The sequence below is a fragment of the Muntiacus reevesi genome, unplaced genomic scaffold (genome assembly GCF_963930625.1).
Source record: "Muntiacus reevesi unplaced genomic scaffold, mMunRee1.1 SCAFFOLD_148, whole genome shotgun sequence".
Classification (NCBI taxonomy): Eukaryota; Metazoa; Chordata; class Mammalia; order Artiodactyla; family Cervidae; genus Muntiacus; species Muntiacus reevesi.
Window position 1 is genome coordinate 133031 of NW_027078038.1, and position 15107 is coordinate 148137.

General features: G+C 38.9%; 1 pseudogene; it reads right to left on the reverse strand.

Moving 5' to 3' along the window:
- The window catches only part of LOC136155435 (adenomatous polyposis coli protein-like), a 45481-nt pseudogene that overhangs the window by 18428 nt on the left and 11946 nt on the right, over window positions 1-15107 (reverse strand).

Consider the following 15107-nt stretch of genomic DNA (forward strand, 5'->3'; position numbering starts at 1 on the left):
AAAAAAAACAAAACACCACAGATAAACTACCCTGGAAACCCAAAGGGGCCATAATAACCAGAATGCCACATACAGCAATGCCAATGACATTGAAAAAGGAGTAAAGAGATAGTTTTGTTTTATTTTGGAAAGAAAAAAACAGTACTGAAGAGTTAATATTGCAAAAAGGACACAGTCTGTATATTACAAATATTTGGTTCATACTGACTTAAAACATCCAGATTAAACTACTTTTAGCAATATGACTATTACACTGAACTTGACTACTTAGCAAGTACATGTTTCTACATATTTCAAATTCAAATGTACTGAAGCCAAAGCTTCTAAGAGATTTAAAAAGCAAGGCATGCATGACCAGAGTCTTAAAAGACACTGTTTTCAAAATTATACTTTTTGACATTAGAATTAGTTGTCTTCTCTGTGTGTAAATGGGCTTGCACTAAGTTTCTGCCTCCAAACAGAACTGTTCATTATCCAGTCAGATTCTCAGGGCTGGCAGTAAGTGCTGTTGCTGTGGTTTACTTGCCAAGTCATGTCCGACTCTTTTGCAACCCCATGGACGGTAGTCCACCAGGTGTCTCTTTCTACTGGATTTACTAGGGAAGACTACTGGGGTGGGTTGCCATTTCGTTCTCCAGGGAATCTTCCCGACCCAGTGATAGAACCTGCGTCTCCTGGGCTGGCAGGCGGATTCTTTACCATCGAGCTACTTGGGAAGCATGCTGGTGATGAAAGGACACGTCAGATTTGTTTCGCATACAAAAGTTTTCTCTCACTCTAAAAGCTGTGCAGCTACTATAAAAACATTACAAAACTGGCCAAACTAAGAAAACAAGGAGGTATTAGCAGTGGTTACCTGCCTTTTCATATTATTTCTGAAAGACTGTTTGTGCATATTAAAAAATGGGATCAAAGTGTACATACTATTTTGTATCTCATAAACATTTTAAAATATCAACAAGCACTTCATCATGTTTTTAGTAATTATAGTTAGAAAAAAGCACTAGGTTGATATTTCATTCTTTGCATTCTCTTCTTTTTTCCTGTATGATCTGGAATGTGAGTCTCAATCTGGCTGCATATTAGAAACTTTGCATTGGTATATCCCCAAATACTGAGCCAATTTTTCCTAGCAACAATTCTGTATTGTTCAATGAGGACTTTTATTCAACACTTTTTGCTCTTATTGCAGAGAGACAGGTCATCCTGTAGTTGACTTAAGAAGAAATACTTTATTTTCTCTGAGCCTCCCACATGCTATTTTTCCTTATTCAGCAATAGTTCATTTAAGTTCCATGTAGGTTTTCTTTTTATTTACCCATAAACAAAGTGACAAGTGCCCAAATTCAGTGGTTATAAACAGATAGCTGAAGGGATGGTTTTTTATACCCCATCCTTCTGTGTAGTGATCAAAACCAAATTTCAGCTGAAGAGCTGACAAATATGGTTTTAACCCCCTTTTTAATCCTCATTTCCAGAAGTACCTAGTGTAACCAACTCTGGAAACTTTCAGGACTCCACAGTGTAAAATGAGTTGCTTTGTGACCTCCTACTGCTCACTCTGGGGTCAGCTCTCTACCATAATCTAGAAGAATTGTTTGTTTATCTGCTTTGCAGTTCTCCAAATTTTATTGTCACCTTCCCTGGTATTTGTGCTTTTTCATTTTACCCTTTTACTGTCATTTTAATGAAGTTTGTAAAGTAAGCACAGATAAATGTATATGATCAACTTTTACTATGGATTACACAAGGAGATAGCTTATTTACAAACTGTTAGTAGCCAAATTATATGTAAACAGATAACTGAAGTAAGGTATCTATTTATGGCTCTATAAGCTTTAATTGCATAAAAGTTATGAAGAAATCATACTAGTATAGATTTTTGAAATCTATACTTAATTTAATGAAAAAGCTTATCAAGTGTCTCAATTCTCTAGAGCATCTATTTCAATGACGCCATGCTAATTATACATATTTTCTTTTCTTAGAACAACCACCTATCATTATAACTACAAACAAAAGAGACAATTCACTAACCTTCGGTTGCTTGGGACTGTAAAAGCTGTCGTATACGAAGTATGTCCTTTTCTATTTGTTGAATTCTGGTTATTCTTCGCTAAAATAAAATAAGTAACCAAGTTAGATCTATTTTTATTAAAAAAAAACATTAGTTTTTAATATTAATTTAACATTAACCATTCTATGGTTACCATTTAAAAGTAGGATTATATCAAATCATTCTTTTTTCTATGCCAAGTCATTCTTATGTGAGAATTAGATACATATACATATACATATTCATATACTGAGGACATCAGTGCATCAGTTCAACTTTTTAACATATCTAACTTTATAAAACAGATCCCTAAATTTAGGAAAACTGTACAAATGCAAGTTATGTATCTACTTGGACCATAAAGAAAGGTGAGGGCTGAAGAACTGATGCTTCTGAACTGTGGTGTTGGAGAAGACTCTTGAGAGTCCAGTGGACCGCAAGGAGATCCAACCAGCCCATCCTAAAGTCCTGAATATTCACTGGAAGGACTAATGCTGAAACTGAAGCTCCAATACTGTGGCCACCTGATGCGAAGAGCCAACTCACTGGAAAAGATCTTGATGCTGAGAAACATTGAAGGCAGAAGGAGAAGGGGACAACAGAGGATAAGATGGTTAGATGGTATCATGGATTTCAACGGACATGAGTTTGAGCAAACTCAGGGAGACAGTGAAGGACAGGAAAGCCTGGCAATGCTGCAGTTCACAGAGTAGCAAAGACCTGGACATGACTGAGCAACTGAACAACACATGATACATAACAGTGTGACACTGGTATATAAAAGCTGTTCTCAAAAACTTTCAAAAAGAAAATTACATCTGAATTTAAACTTTTATATTAATTCAGATGTCAGTTCAGTATAATGAGTTTATGTAAAGTATGGCATCCTGTAAAGAGAAAGAGCATCTGCTTTTTTTTAAGAAGCACCAGTACGTAAACAATAAGAACAATCTTCCCTAAAGTTATTCCTATTACAGGTCAGCAGTACCTTTCAGAGTTAGCTTTCCCAAATACTTCAGCTAAACATTACTCCAAACACTAAAGATCACAATGATGGTAGGAGTTATTGCTTCCCCCATATACTGAGATCTTCAAGTGAACACAAAGCAGTAACTACAGATCAAACAATGTGGAAGTGAAAAATGTGGGAAATGTTTTAAAAATAAGTACTGCCAATATTTTATCATCAACTGCCAGAATTCCATAGTTGACACTGTAACATTGGTATAAGAAACTGTATTGTAAGAGTAATTGTTTCAATGAGGAAAAAGTGTCAGAAAACAGACGGAGTGATTTGCAAACTTTTTATGATTATGCACCCATCAATGAAAGATTTTTGAGCATGTATACTTCAATAGATAATTAAAGTATTATAACAAATAGCTTTAAGTATATACAGCTAAAAAGCTTACATACAAAACTTACCCTTGAATCATACATAGTTTTGTTTAAATACAATGTCCTTATGATTTTATTGCCATAGTAGGAATCATTATTGTTGCTGTTTTTTGGAAAAGTTCAAAACAGATGTGCTCACCAAAAAAGAAACCTTCCTCTCTCAGTCCCTCAGTTGTATCACTACAACTATGCTAATTCTCTATCACAATTCTGAAAATAGTGAACTTAAGGTAAATAATCACACTCCTCTCTCACGCTAGTAAAGTAATGCTCAAAATTCTCCAAGCCAGGCTTCAGTAATACATAAACTGTGAACTTCCAGATGTTCCAGCTGGTTTTAGAAAAGGTAGAGGAACCAGAGATCAACCTGCCAACATCCGCTGGAACATCGAGAAAGCAAGAGAGTTCCAGAAAAAACATCTATTTCTGCTTTATTGACCATGCCAAAGCCTCTGACCGTGTGGATCACAAAAAACTGTGGAAAATTCTGAAACAGATGGTCACACCAGGCCACCTGACCCACCTCTTGAGAAACCTATATGTAGGTCAGGAAACAACAGTTAGAACTGAACATGGAACAACAGACTGGCTCCAAATAGGAAAAGGAGTACATCAAGGCTGTATATTGTCACTGTGCTTATTTAACTTATATGAAGAGTACATCATGAGAAATGCTGGGCTTGAAGAATCACAAGCGGGAATCCAGACTGCTGGGAGAAATATCAATAACCTCAGACACGGAGATGACACCACCCTTACGGCAGAAAGTGAAGAACTAAAGAGCCTCTTGATGAAAGTGGAAGAGGAGAGTGAAAAAGTTGGCTTAAAGCTCAACATTCAGAAAACTAAGATCATGGCATCTGGTCCCATTACTTCATGGCAAATAGATGGGGAAACAGTGAAAACAGTGGCTGACTTTATTTTCCTGGGCTCCAAAATCACTGCAGATGGTGACTGCAGCCATGAAATTAAAAGACGCTCACTCCTTGGAAGGAAAGTTATGACCAACCTAGATAGCATATTAAAAAGCAGAGACATTACTTTGTCAACAAAGGTCCGTCTAGTCAAGCTTATGGTTTTTCCAGTGGTCGTGTATGGATGTGAGAGTTGAACTGTGAAGAAAGCTGAGCACCGAAGAATTGATGCTTTTGAACTGTGGTACTGGAGCAGACTCGAGAGTCCCTTGGACTGCAAGGAGATCCAACCAGTCCATCCTAAAGGAGATCAGTCCTGAATATTCATTGAAGGACTGATGCTGAAGCTGAAACTCCAATACTTTTGCCACCTCATGCGAAGAGTTGACTCACTGGAAAAGACCCTGATGTTGGGAGGAATTGGGGGCAGGAGGAGAAGGGGATGACAGAGGATGAGATGGCTGGATGGCATCACCGACTCGCTGGACATGAATGTGGGTAAACTCCGGGAGCTGGTGATGGACAGGAAGGCCTGGTGATCTGTGATTCATGGGGTCGCAAAGAGTTGGACATGACTGAGCGACTGAACTGAACTGAAGGTAAATAATATTTTCTATTTAAGACATTTTACCATGTCCAATTTTCACCATGAAAACATGCTGAAGAAGAAATACTTTTAGTAGCTCTCTAAAGATTCTGCAGAGATGAGTGATTACTTCTACATCAGACACCAAATACATCCTGGCATTACAGAAACAACAAAACTATCTACACTTATTAGTTTCATAATATTTCATTGTTTTCCTCTCTCTATATAACCAGCTCCCCCTCACCAATAAAGTCCCAAGTCAAAATTTTTAATATTTAGAGGGTGAAAACAGGAAAATATACCTAACATTCCTCTTCACAGAACTGTATTTCTGTATTGCTATTAGGTCACTAGACCCTGTAATCAAGTCTGCGCCTTGATGACTGCTTCCACAATAACATTTGTGCTTTCGTTACTCAACATAAAATGGAAGAAGTCAGTAGCACTTCTTTCCATTCTCTGTATGACAATCTTGAATATTTATGAAATTAAATAAAATGCAACATGCTTAATTGTTCAGGCATATAGACATGGTATGACTTTTGAAAAACTGATATAAAAATTATTTAGTAATATAATTTGATATATATATTGAAATACCATGTAGAATCAAACCCCATACTCGCCAGAGACACTCAGAGGGCTCAAACAAACTTTATGTGCACCAGGACCCAGAGACTCCACAGAGACGGAGACAGAACTGTGTTTGGGTGTCTCCTGTGAACATGTGGGTCAGCAGTGGACTGCTGCAGAGGCAGGGGCTCTGAGTACAGTAGACCTGAGTATGGCATAAGCTGTCTCAGAGGAGGTCACCATTAACCCAACATAGAGCTGCCAGAACTCACACAGGACTGGGGAAACAGACTCTGGGAGGGCACAAATAGAACCTCGTGTGCACTAGGACCCAGGAGAAAGGAGCAGTGACCCCACAAGAGACTGACCCAGACTTGCCCATGAGTGTCCAGGAGTCTCTGGCAGAGGCAGGGGTCGGCGGTGGCCTGCTGCAGGGTCAGGGGCACTGGATGTAGCAGTGCAGGCATGTGACCTTTTGAGCGAGGTCGCCATTATCTTCACTACCTCCACCATACTTTGGCCTCAGATAAATAACAGGGAGGGAACATAGCCCTGCCCTTCAACAGAGGATTGGATTAAAGGTTCACAGAGCATGGCCCCGCCAAACAGAACAAGACCCAGTTTCCCCCTCAGTCAGTCTCTCCCATCAGGAAGCTTCATAAGCCTCTTATCCTGATCCATCAGAGGGCAAACAGACTCAAAACCACAATCACAGAAAACTAACCAAACTGATCACATGGACCACAGCCTTGTCTAACTCAATCTAACTATGAGCATGCCTTGTAGGGTCAACCAAGATGGATGGGTCATGGTGGAGAGTTCTGACAAAACATGGCCCATTGGAGAAGGGAAAGGCAAACCACTTCACTATTCTTGCCTTGAGAACCCCAACAACAACATGAAAATGCAAAAAGGCAGGGCACTGAAAGATGCACTCCCTGGGTTGGTAGGTGCCCACTATGCTCCTAGAAATAACTCCACAAAGACTGACGAGATGGAGCCAAGCAAAAACAACATTCAGTTGTGGATGTGATGGTGACGGAAGCAAAGTCCAATGCTGATAGAGCAATACTGCATAGGAATGCTAGGTCCATGAATCAAGGCAAACTGGAAGTGGTCAAACAGGAGATGGCAAGAGTGAACGTCAATATTTTAGGAATCAGCAAACTAAAATGGATTGGAATGGGTGAATTTAATTCAGATGACCATTATTACTACTGTGGGAAAGAATCCCTTAGAAGAAATGTCATAAGTCAACAAAAGCACTCGAAATGCTTGGGTGCAGTCTCAAAAATGACAGAATGATCTCTGTTCATTTCCAAGGCAAACCATTCAGTATCATGGTAATCCAAGCTTGTGCCCCGACCGGTAATGCTGAGGAAGCTGAAGTTGAACGGTTCTGTGAAGACCTACAAGACCTTCTAGAACTAACACCCAAAAAAAGATGTCCTTTTCATTACATGGGACTAGAATGCAAAGTAGGAAGTCAAGAAACACCTGGAGTAACAGGCAAACTTGGCCTTGGAGTACAGAATGAAGCAGGGCAAAGGCTAATAGAGTTTTGCCAAGAGAACACACTGGTCATAGCAAACACCCTCTTCCAGTAACACAAGAGAAGACTCTACACATGGTTTTCACCAGACGGTCCACACTGAAATCAGACTAATTATATTCTTTGCATCCAAAGATGGAGAAGCTCTATAGAGTCAGCAAAAACAAGACCAGAAGCTGACTGTGGCTTAGATCATGAACTCCTTATTGCCAAATTCAGACTTAAACTGAAGTAAGTAGGGAAAAACTACCAGACCAATCAGATATGACCTAAATCAAATCCCTTATGACGATGCAGTGGAAGTGAGAAATAGATTCAAGAGATTAGATCTGATAGACAAGACTGCCTGAGGAACTATGGACGGAGGTTCGTGACATTATACAGGAGACAGGGAGCAAGACCATCCCCAAGAAAAAGAAATGCAAAAAGGCAAAATGGTTGTCTGAGAAGGCCTTACAAATAGCTGTGAAGAGAAGTGAAAGGCAAAGGAGAAAAGGAAAGATACACTCATTTGAATGCAGAGTTCCAATGAATAGCAAGGAGAGATAAGAAAGCCTTCCTTAGTGACCAATGCAAAGAAATAGAGGAAAACAACAGAAAGGGAAAGATGAGATTTCGTCAAGAAAATTAGAGATACCAAGGGAATATTTCATGCAAAGATGGGCACAATAAAGGACAGAAATGGTATGGACCAACAGAGGCAGAATGTATTAAGAAGAGGTGGCAAGAATACACAGAAGAACTGTACAAAAAGATCTTCACAAACCAGATGATCAAAATGATATGATCACTCACCTAGAGCAGACATCCTGGAATGCGAAGTCAAGTGGGCCCTAGGAAGCATCATTACGAACAAAGCTAGTGGAGGTGATGGAATTCCAGTTAAGCTATTTCAAATCCTCAAAGACGATGCTATGCAAGTGTTGCACTCAATATGGTAGCAAATTTGGAAAACTCAGCAATGACTGCAGGACTGGAAAGGGTCAGTTTTCATTCCAATCCCAAAGAAAGGCAATGCTGAAGAATGCTCAAACTACCACACAATTGCACTCATCTCACATGCTAGCAAGGTAATGCTCAAAATTCTCCAAACCAGACTTCAACAGTATGTGAACCATGAACTTCCAGATGTTCAAACTGGATTTAGAAAAGGCAGAGGAACCAGAGATCAAATTGCCAACGCCTGCTGACTCATCGAAAAAGCAAGAGAGATCCAGAAAAAACATTTATTTCTGCTTTATTGACTATGCCAAAGCCTTTGACTGTGTGGGTCACAACAAACTGTGGAAAATTCTGAAAGAGACGGGAATACCAGACCACCTGATCTGCCTCTTGAGAAATCTGTATACAGGTCAGGAAGCAACAGTTAGAACTGGACATGGAACAACAGACTGGTTCCAAATAGGAAAAGGAGTATGTCAAGGCTGTATATTGTCACCCTGCTTATTTAACTAATGTGCAGTGTACATCATGAGAAATGCTGGGCTGGATGAAGCACAAGCTGGAATCAAGACTGCTGGGAGAAATATCAATAACCTCAGATATGCAGATGACACCACCCTTATGGCACAAAGTGAAGAAGAACTAAAAAGCCTGTTAATAAAAGTGAAAGAGGAGAGCGAGACAGTTGGCTCTAAACTCAACATCAAAATTAAGATCATGGCATCTGGTCCCATCACTTCATGGCAAATAGATGGGGGAAACAATGGAAACAGTGACAGACTTTATTTTTTGGGACTCCAAAATCACTGCAGATGGTGACTGCAGCCGTGAAAGGAAAGACGCTTGCTCCTTGGAAGAAAATTTATGACCCACCTAGACAGCACATTAAAAAGCAGAAACATCACTTTTCCAACAAAGGCCCGTCTAGTCAAAGTTATGGCTTTTCCAGTAGTCATGCATGGATATGAGAGTAGGACTTAAAGAAAGCTGAGTGCCGAAGCATAGATGCTTTTGAACTGTGGTGTTGGAGAAGACTCTTGAGAGTCCCTTGGACTGCAAGGAGATCCAACCAGTCCATCCTAAAGGAAATCAGTCCTGAATATTCATTGGAAGGACTGACGCTGAAGATTCAACTCCAAGACTTTGGCCACCTGATGCGAAGAACTGACTCATTTAAAGACCCTGATGCTGGAAAGACTGAAGGCGGGAGGAGAAGGGGACGGCAGAGGATGAGATGGTTGGATGGCAACACTGACTTAATGGACATGAGCTTGAGTAAACTCCGGGAGCTGGTGATGGACAGGGAGGCCTGGTGTGCTGCAGTCCATGGGGTTGCAGAGTCCGACATAACTGAGCCACTGAACAGAAGTGAACTGAATAGTTCAGTATGAATTCAGGACAGCTCTCAAGAAATTAGGAATAGAAGGTAAATTCCTTAACGTGATAAATGGTATCAAAAACCTTAAGTAAACAGCATACTTAATCGTGAAATTTCAGAATTCTCTTTAAAGCCAAGGTGAGATGAAGAAGACCAATTATCATTGCTTTATTCAAAGATGTATTACATTTCTTATATAATACAAAGAGGGAAAAAAGGACTGGAAAAGACAAAACTGTCATTACTTGGAGACAATTTAACATCTAAATGAAAAAATCCAAGAAAATCTTAAACTACTGAGACAATCTAACAAAAGAGTTCAGGAAGAGTCCTGGATACATCAAATTTAGTAATGTAAACTAGAGAAAATTCCATTCACAATAGCAACAAAAACTAAGATATCTAGGAATAAATGAAAAAAAAAAAAGATGTGTAAGAGGATCATGAAGAATATGGACTACAGAGAATGAGATGTTTGGATAGCATCACAGACTCACTGGACATGAATTTGAGCAAACTGTGGGAGAAAGTGAAGGACAGGGAAGTCTGGTATGCTGTAGACCATGAGGCTGTAAAGAGTTGGACATGACTTAACAATTGAACAACAAGGGTTTTATGAAGAATGTTATAAAGCTTTTCTGAAGGGCATAAAATAAGACCCAAATGAATGAGATACAAAACGAGTAACAGTACCTAATATTTACTTGGAATTTGCTAAACTCCAAGGGTTTTATGCATATTAACTCATTTAATCCTTACATTTTTTACAGGGAATCATTTTCTACATTTTACCAATGAGAAAACTGAGGCAGAGTTTAAACAAGATCACTGTGCTGATAAGTGACACGGAATTAGAATCCAGAGACCAATCTTTCAACCAAGATCCAATCTTCATACTGTAAAGATATAAATTCTCCTGAAATTAATTTATAAATTCAATGTATAACTAATCAAAAGTCAATAAGGTTTTTCCTTGAAGAAAATAAGCTGATACTAAATTTCAAATAAAAGAGTAATGAAACAGAATATAAACACATTTTTACAGACGTAAATAAGTAGGACTCATACTACAAGACTTAAGATTAATAAAATTATAGCAAATAAAACAAGTGTGGTATCCAGAGAAGCTAAAACAGACTAATGGAACAGAGTTCACAAATATTCAGCAAATACAACTTCTCAAATGCCAAAAACAGCATTACTAATCCATGGGGAAACAGAGATGCATCCAATAAATGTTAATGGAAAATTCTGTTAACAACATAAATATATATCTATCTGTGTGTATCTGTATGTCTGTATATATCACTAATTATATAATTATTGAATAGAAATTATACTGCATATAACATATACTATATACACACATTTAAAAATCATATGCATGAGTGTTTATATATATATATACATAAAATTAGATTCCTACCTCTAAAACTAAAAGATGATGCTATGAAAGTGCTGCACTCAATATGTCAGCAAATCTGGAAAACTCAGCAGTGGCCATCGGACTGGAAAAGGTCAGTTTTCATTCCAATCCCAAAGAAAGGCAATGCCAAAGAATGCTCAAACTACCTCACAATTGCACTCATCTCAAACGTTGGTAAAGTAATGCTCAAAATTCTCCAAGCCAGGCTTCAACACTACATAAACTGTGAACTTCCAGATGTTCAAGCTGGTTTTAGAAAAGGCAGAGGAACCAGAGATCAAATCGCCAACATCCGCTGGAACATCGAGAAAGCAAGAGAGTTCCAGAAAAACATCTATTTCTGCTTTATTGACTATGCCAAAGCCTCTGACTGTGTAGATCACCACAAACTGAGGAAAATTCTGAAAGAGATGGGAATACCAGACCACCTGACCTGCCTCTTGAGAAACCTGTATACAGGTCAGGAAGCAACAGTTAGAACTGAACATGGAACAACAGACTGGTTCCAAATAGGAAAAGGAGTACGTCAAGGCTGTATATTGTCACCCTACTTATTTAACTAAAGTGCAGTGCTCGCTTTGGCAGCACATATGCTAAAATTAACTAATGTGCAGAGTACATCATGAGAAACGCTGGGCTGGATGAAGCACAAGCTGGAATCAAGACTGCCAGGAGAAATATCAATAACCTCAGATATGCAGATGACAGCACCCTTATGGCAGAAAGTGAAGAACTAAAGAGCCTCTTGATGAAAGTGAAAGAGGGCAGTGAAAAAGTTGGCTTAAAGCTTAACATTCAGAAAACTTAAGATCATGGCAACTGGTCCCATCACTTCATGGAAAATAGTTGGGAAACAGTGGCTGAGTTTATTTTTTTGGGCTCCAAAATCACTGCAGATGGTGATTGCAGCCATGAAATTAAAAGACACTTACTCCTTAGAAGGAAAGTTATGACCAACCTAGACAGCATATTAAAAAGCAGAGACATTACTTTGCCAACAAACATCCGTCTAGTCAAGGCTATGGTTTTTCCAATGGTCATGTATGGATTGTTGGATTATAAAGAAAGTTGAGTGCCGAAGAATTGATGCTTTTGAACTGTGGTGTTCAAAAGAGAAGACTCTTTTTTTTTTTTTTTTATTCCCCATCCCGATCCCCTCTCCCACCTCCCTGGAGAAGACTCTTGAGAGTCCCTTGGACTGCAAGGAGATCCAACCAGTCCATCCTAAAGGAGAGCAGTCCTGTGTATTCATTGGAAGGACTGATATTGAAGCTGAAACTCCAATACTTTGGCCACCTGATGTGAAGAAATGAGTCATTTGAAATGACCCTGATGCTGGGAAAGATGAGGGCGGGAGGAGAAGGGGATGACAGAGGATGAGATGGCTGGATGGCATCACCGACTCAATGGACATGGGTTTGGGTGGACTCCGGGAGTTGGTGATGGACAGGGAGGCCTGGCGTGCTGCGGTTCATGGGGTCGCAAAGAGTCGGACATCACTGAGCAACTGAACTGACTTACTGACCTCTAAAACATATATAATAGCAAATCTGAGATGAATTAACGATCTAATTGAAAAATAAAACATTAGACTTACTAGAAAAAAATAGGGTATATTTAAAGATAGGAAAAGATGTAAAAATAGGTTGAAGAAAGCACAAATACGACAATATAACTAATTTAGCATTACAATAAAAAATAATTTTTTGTTATCATTAAGCAAAAGTAGGTAACAGATTTGGCAGGGAACAGTTATGAAATACATCATGTATAACAGATGGGTATTAAGAGTATATTAAAATATCTCTCAAATATAAATGAATAAGACATCTAACAATATGAAAAAAACAGCAAAAAGAAAATCTTAAAAGTCTAATACATATATGAAAAGATATTCAACTTCAGTAGCACTCATGAAAGTATAAACTAAATGACAAGATAATGTTTCATATGCTCATTGATTGTTAATTATAAAGTTTGACTCACAATTTCTGAAGGAAAAAAAGAAAACAAGAGTCAAAGGAAACAGAATTCTCATATACTCCTGGGAGAAACGCAAACTGATAAAATCATTTTGAGGGCAATCTGGCCAACACTATTCAGAACACTCCTACCTTAGGACCAGCAATTATGCTTTCAGGTATGTGTACCAGAGCAGAGGTCAGCAAGTTAAGGCTTGCCAGTCATCTGTTTATGAATCATGTTTTACTGAAACACAGTCATGCTCATTTGCTCATATACTGTTGTCTATGGTTGCTTTCTTGCTACAAAGGCAGAGTTGAGTAGTTGCAACAGACCACATGGCTGACAAAGTCTAAGCTACTTACCATACAGCCCTCTAAGAAAAAGACTCTTGACCTAGAAAAACTTTTGTGCACATTTATAGGATATGGATAAGTATGTTTATCAGAGTTGTTTCAACAGTGAGAAATTATAAATCACCTAAATATATGTCAAGAAGAAAACAGGTAAAGCTACACAGAACTATGTCATCCATGTATTTATAAAACATTACAGCAGCACAGAAGGATAAGTAACTTTCGTTCTACCAATCCCCAACTCCCAGAAAAAGCTCTTATGAATAAGCTGATGTACATTTATCCAACCTTTTCTTACACGCATAGAGGAGAGTAGGGAGCACCATACTATGAGCCCAAATTTGTGTTGAACAAATAAAGAAACAAATAAATAAATAACCAAACTGTTAATGGAGACAGGCAGAGACTAATTCAAATAGGCATGGGCAAGAGTGGATTTTGTTTCAATTTCCCCAAAACTGTTCCACAGTCATTTGTATGTGTTTTATTGGTCATCTGCATTTTCTTTTCAATAAACTGAATGATTACATCCTCTGCCCATATAAAAAGTTGTCTTTTTCTTCTTAGTTTGTAGAATTCTTACAGTACAGGATATTAAACCTTTCCCCCTTGATGTGTCACAAATAGTTTCCCGTATTTTTTTTTCCTGCAGGATGAATGCTTTAAAATTTTACAAAATAAATCCTGTCCCCTCCTATTGCTTTTGAGTTTCCATTCTTAATTAAGATCTCTCTTGTCCTATATTTTCTTCTATTAATTTTATTTTTTACATTTAGATATTTAACTCACCTGTAACTCTTCATGTACAAGATGTGAGGTAGGGATCTAATTTAATTTCTCTACTACTAGATAGGGCTTCCTTGGTGGCTCAGTGGTAAAGAATCTGCCTGCCAATGAAGGAGATGTGGGTTCAATCCCTGGGTCAGGAAGATCCCCTGGAGAAGGAAATGGCGACCCATTCCAGTATTCTTGCCTGAGAAATCCCATGGACAGAGAAGGCTGACGGCCTACAGTTCACAGGGTCACGAAAGAATCGGACACGACTTAGTGACTAAAAAACAACCACCACCAGAAAGGTTCCCAGTTATCATCTATGTTCTCACTGAGTTATTTACCATTCCCCCCCCCCCCCAAACTTGCAACTTCTATCATTAAAAGATTCCAGATTTTCTTACATCTTTTTCTAGTCTCTATTCTGTTCTATTTGCCTACGTCTATTCCTGTGCTATTAATATCATACTGTGATTACTGCAACACCTTTACAGCAAATTTTACCAAATGGTAAGGTAAATCCTCACTCACTATAATTTTCTTAAATACTTTTGGAAATTCTTACTTTACAAACTTAAAAATCATTTTTCCGGGCTCTAAAAAAATTAAGATTATGACTAGAATCATATTATATTTCTATATCAACTTTTTAAAGAAAGACATTATTAGGATATTAAAATCTTCTCACCCAGGGATCTTATTTATTTTTAGCAACAGAGACATCAGTGGTTTAATGGAAGGGGGATCTTACACACCTGAAACAAAGTCCTGGAGTGATACCCTACCATGTGTGACGGATGGCAGGCAGGACACGCAGCAGGCTTCCCTCTTGGGTGGAAGGGGAGAGTGCCAGTTACACAGTGATGTCAGGCTGGCTCATCAGTTACCAGGGAAAGCCACAGAGGGGGAATGCCCTTCACTGCCCCAGTGATCAGCACAGACAATAGCTGGGGCCAGGGGCAAGTGTGTGGGAAGGTCAGGCTTGTATGCAGGGTGCAGGGGAAGCAGGCATTCACAGGATGTACAGACAGCAAGAGTGGTCTGACTACTCACTTCACTCCTCCATACCCTGCAGGACCTTACAATCTTAGTTGGCCCCTCTTCTGTGATATCCCTGGCATCGCTGCAACCAGATAACACAAATACAATGCAGAGAGCCACACAGGCTTTTCTACTTCTAGGGCCCCATA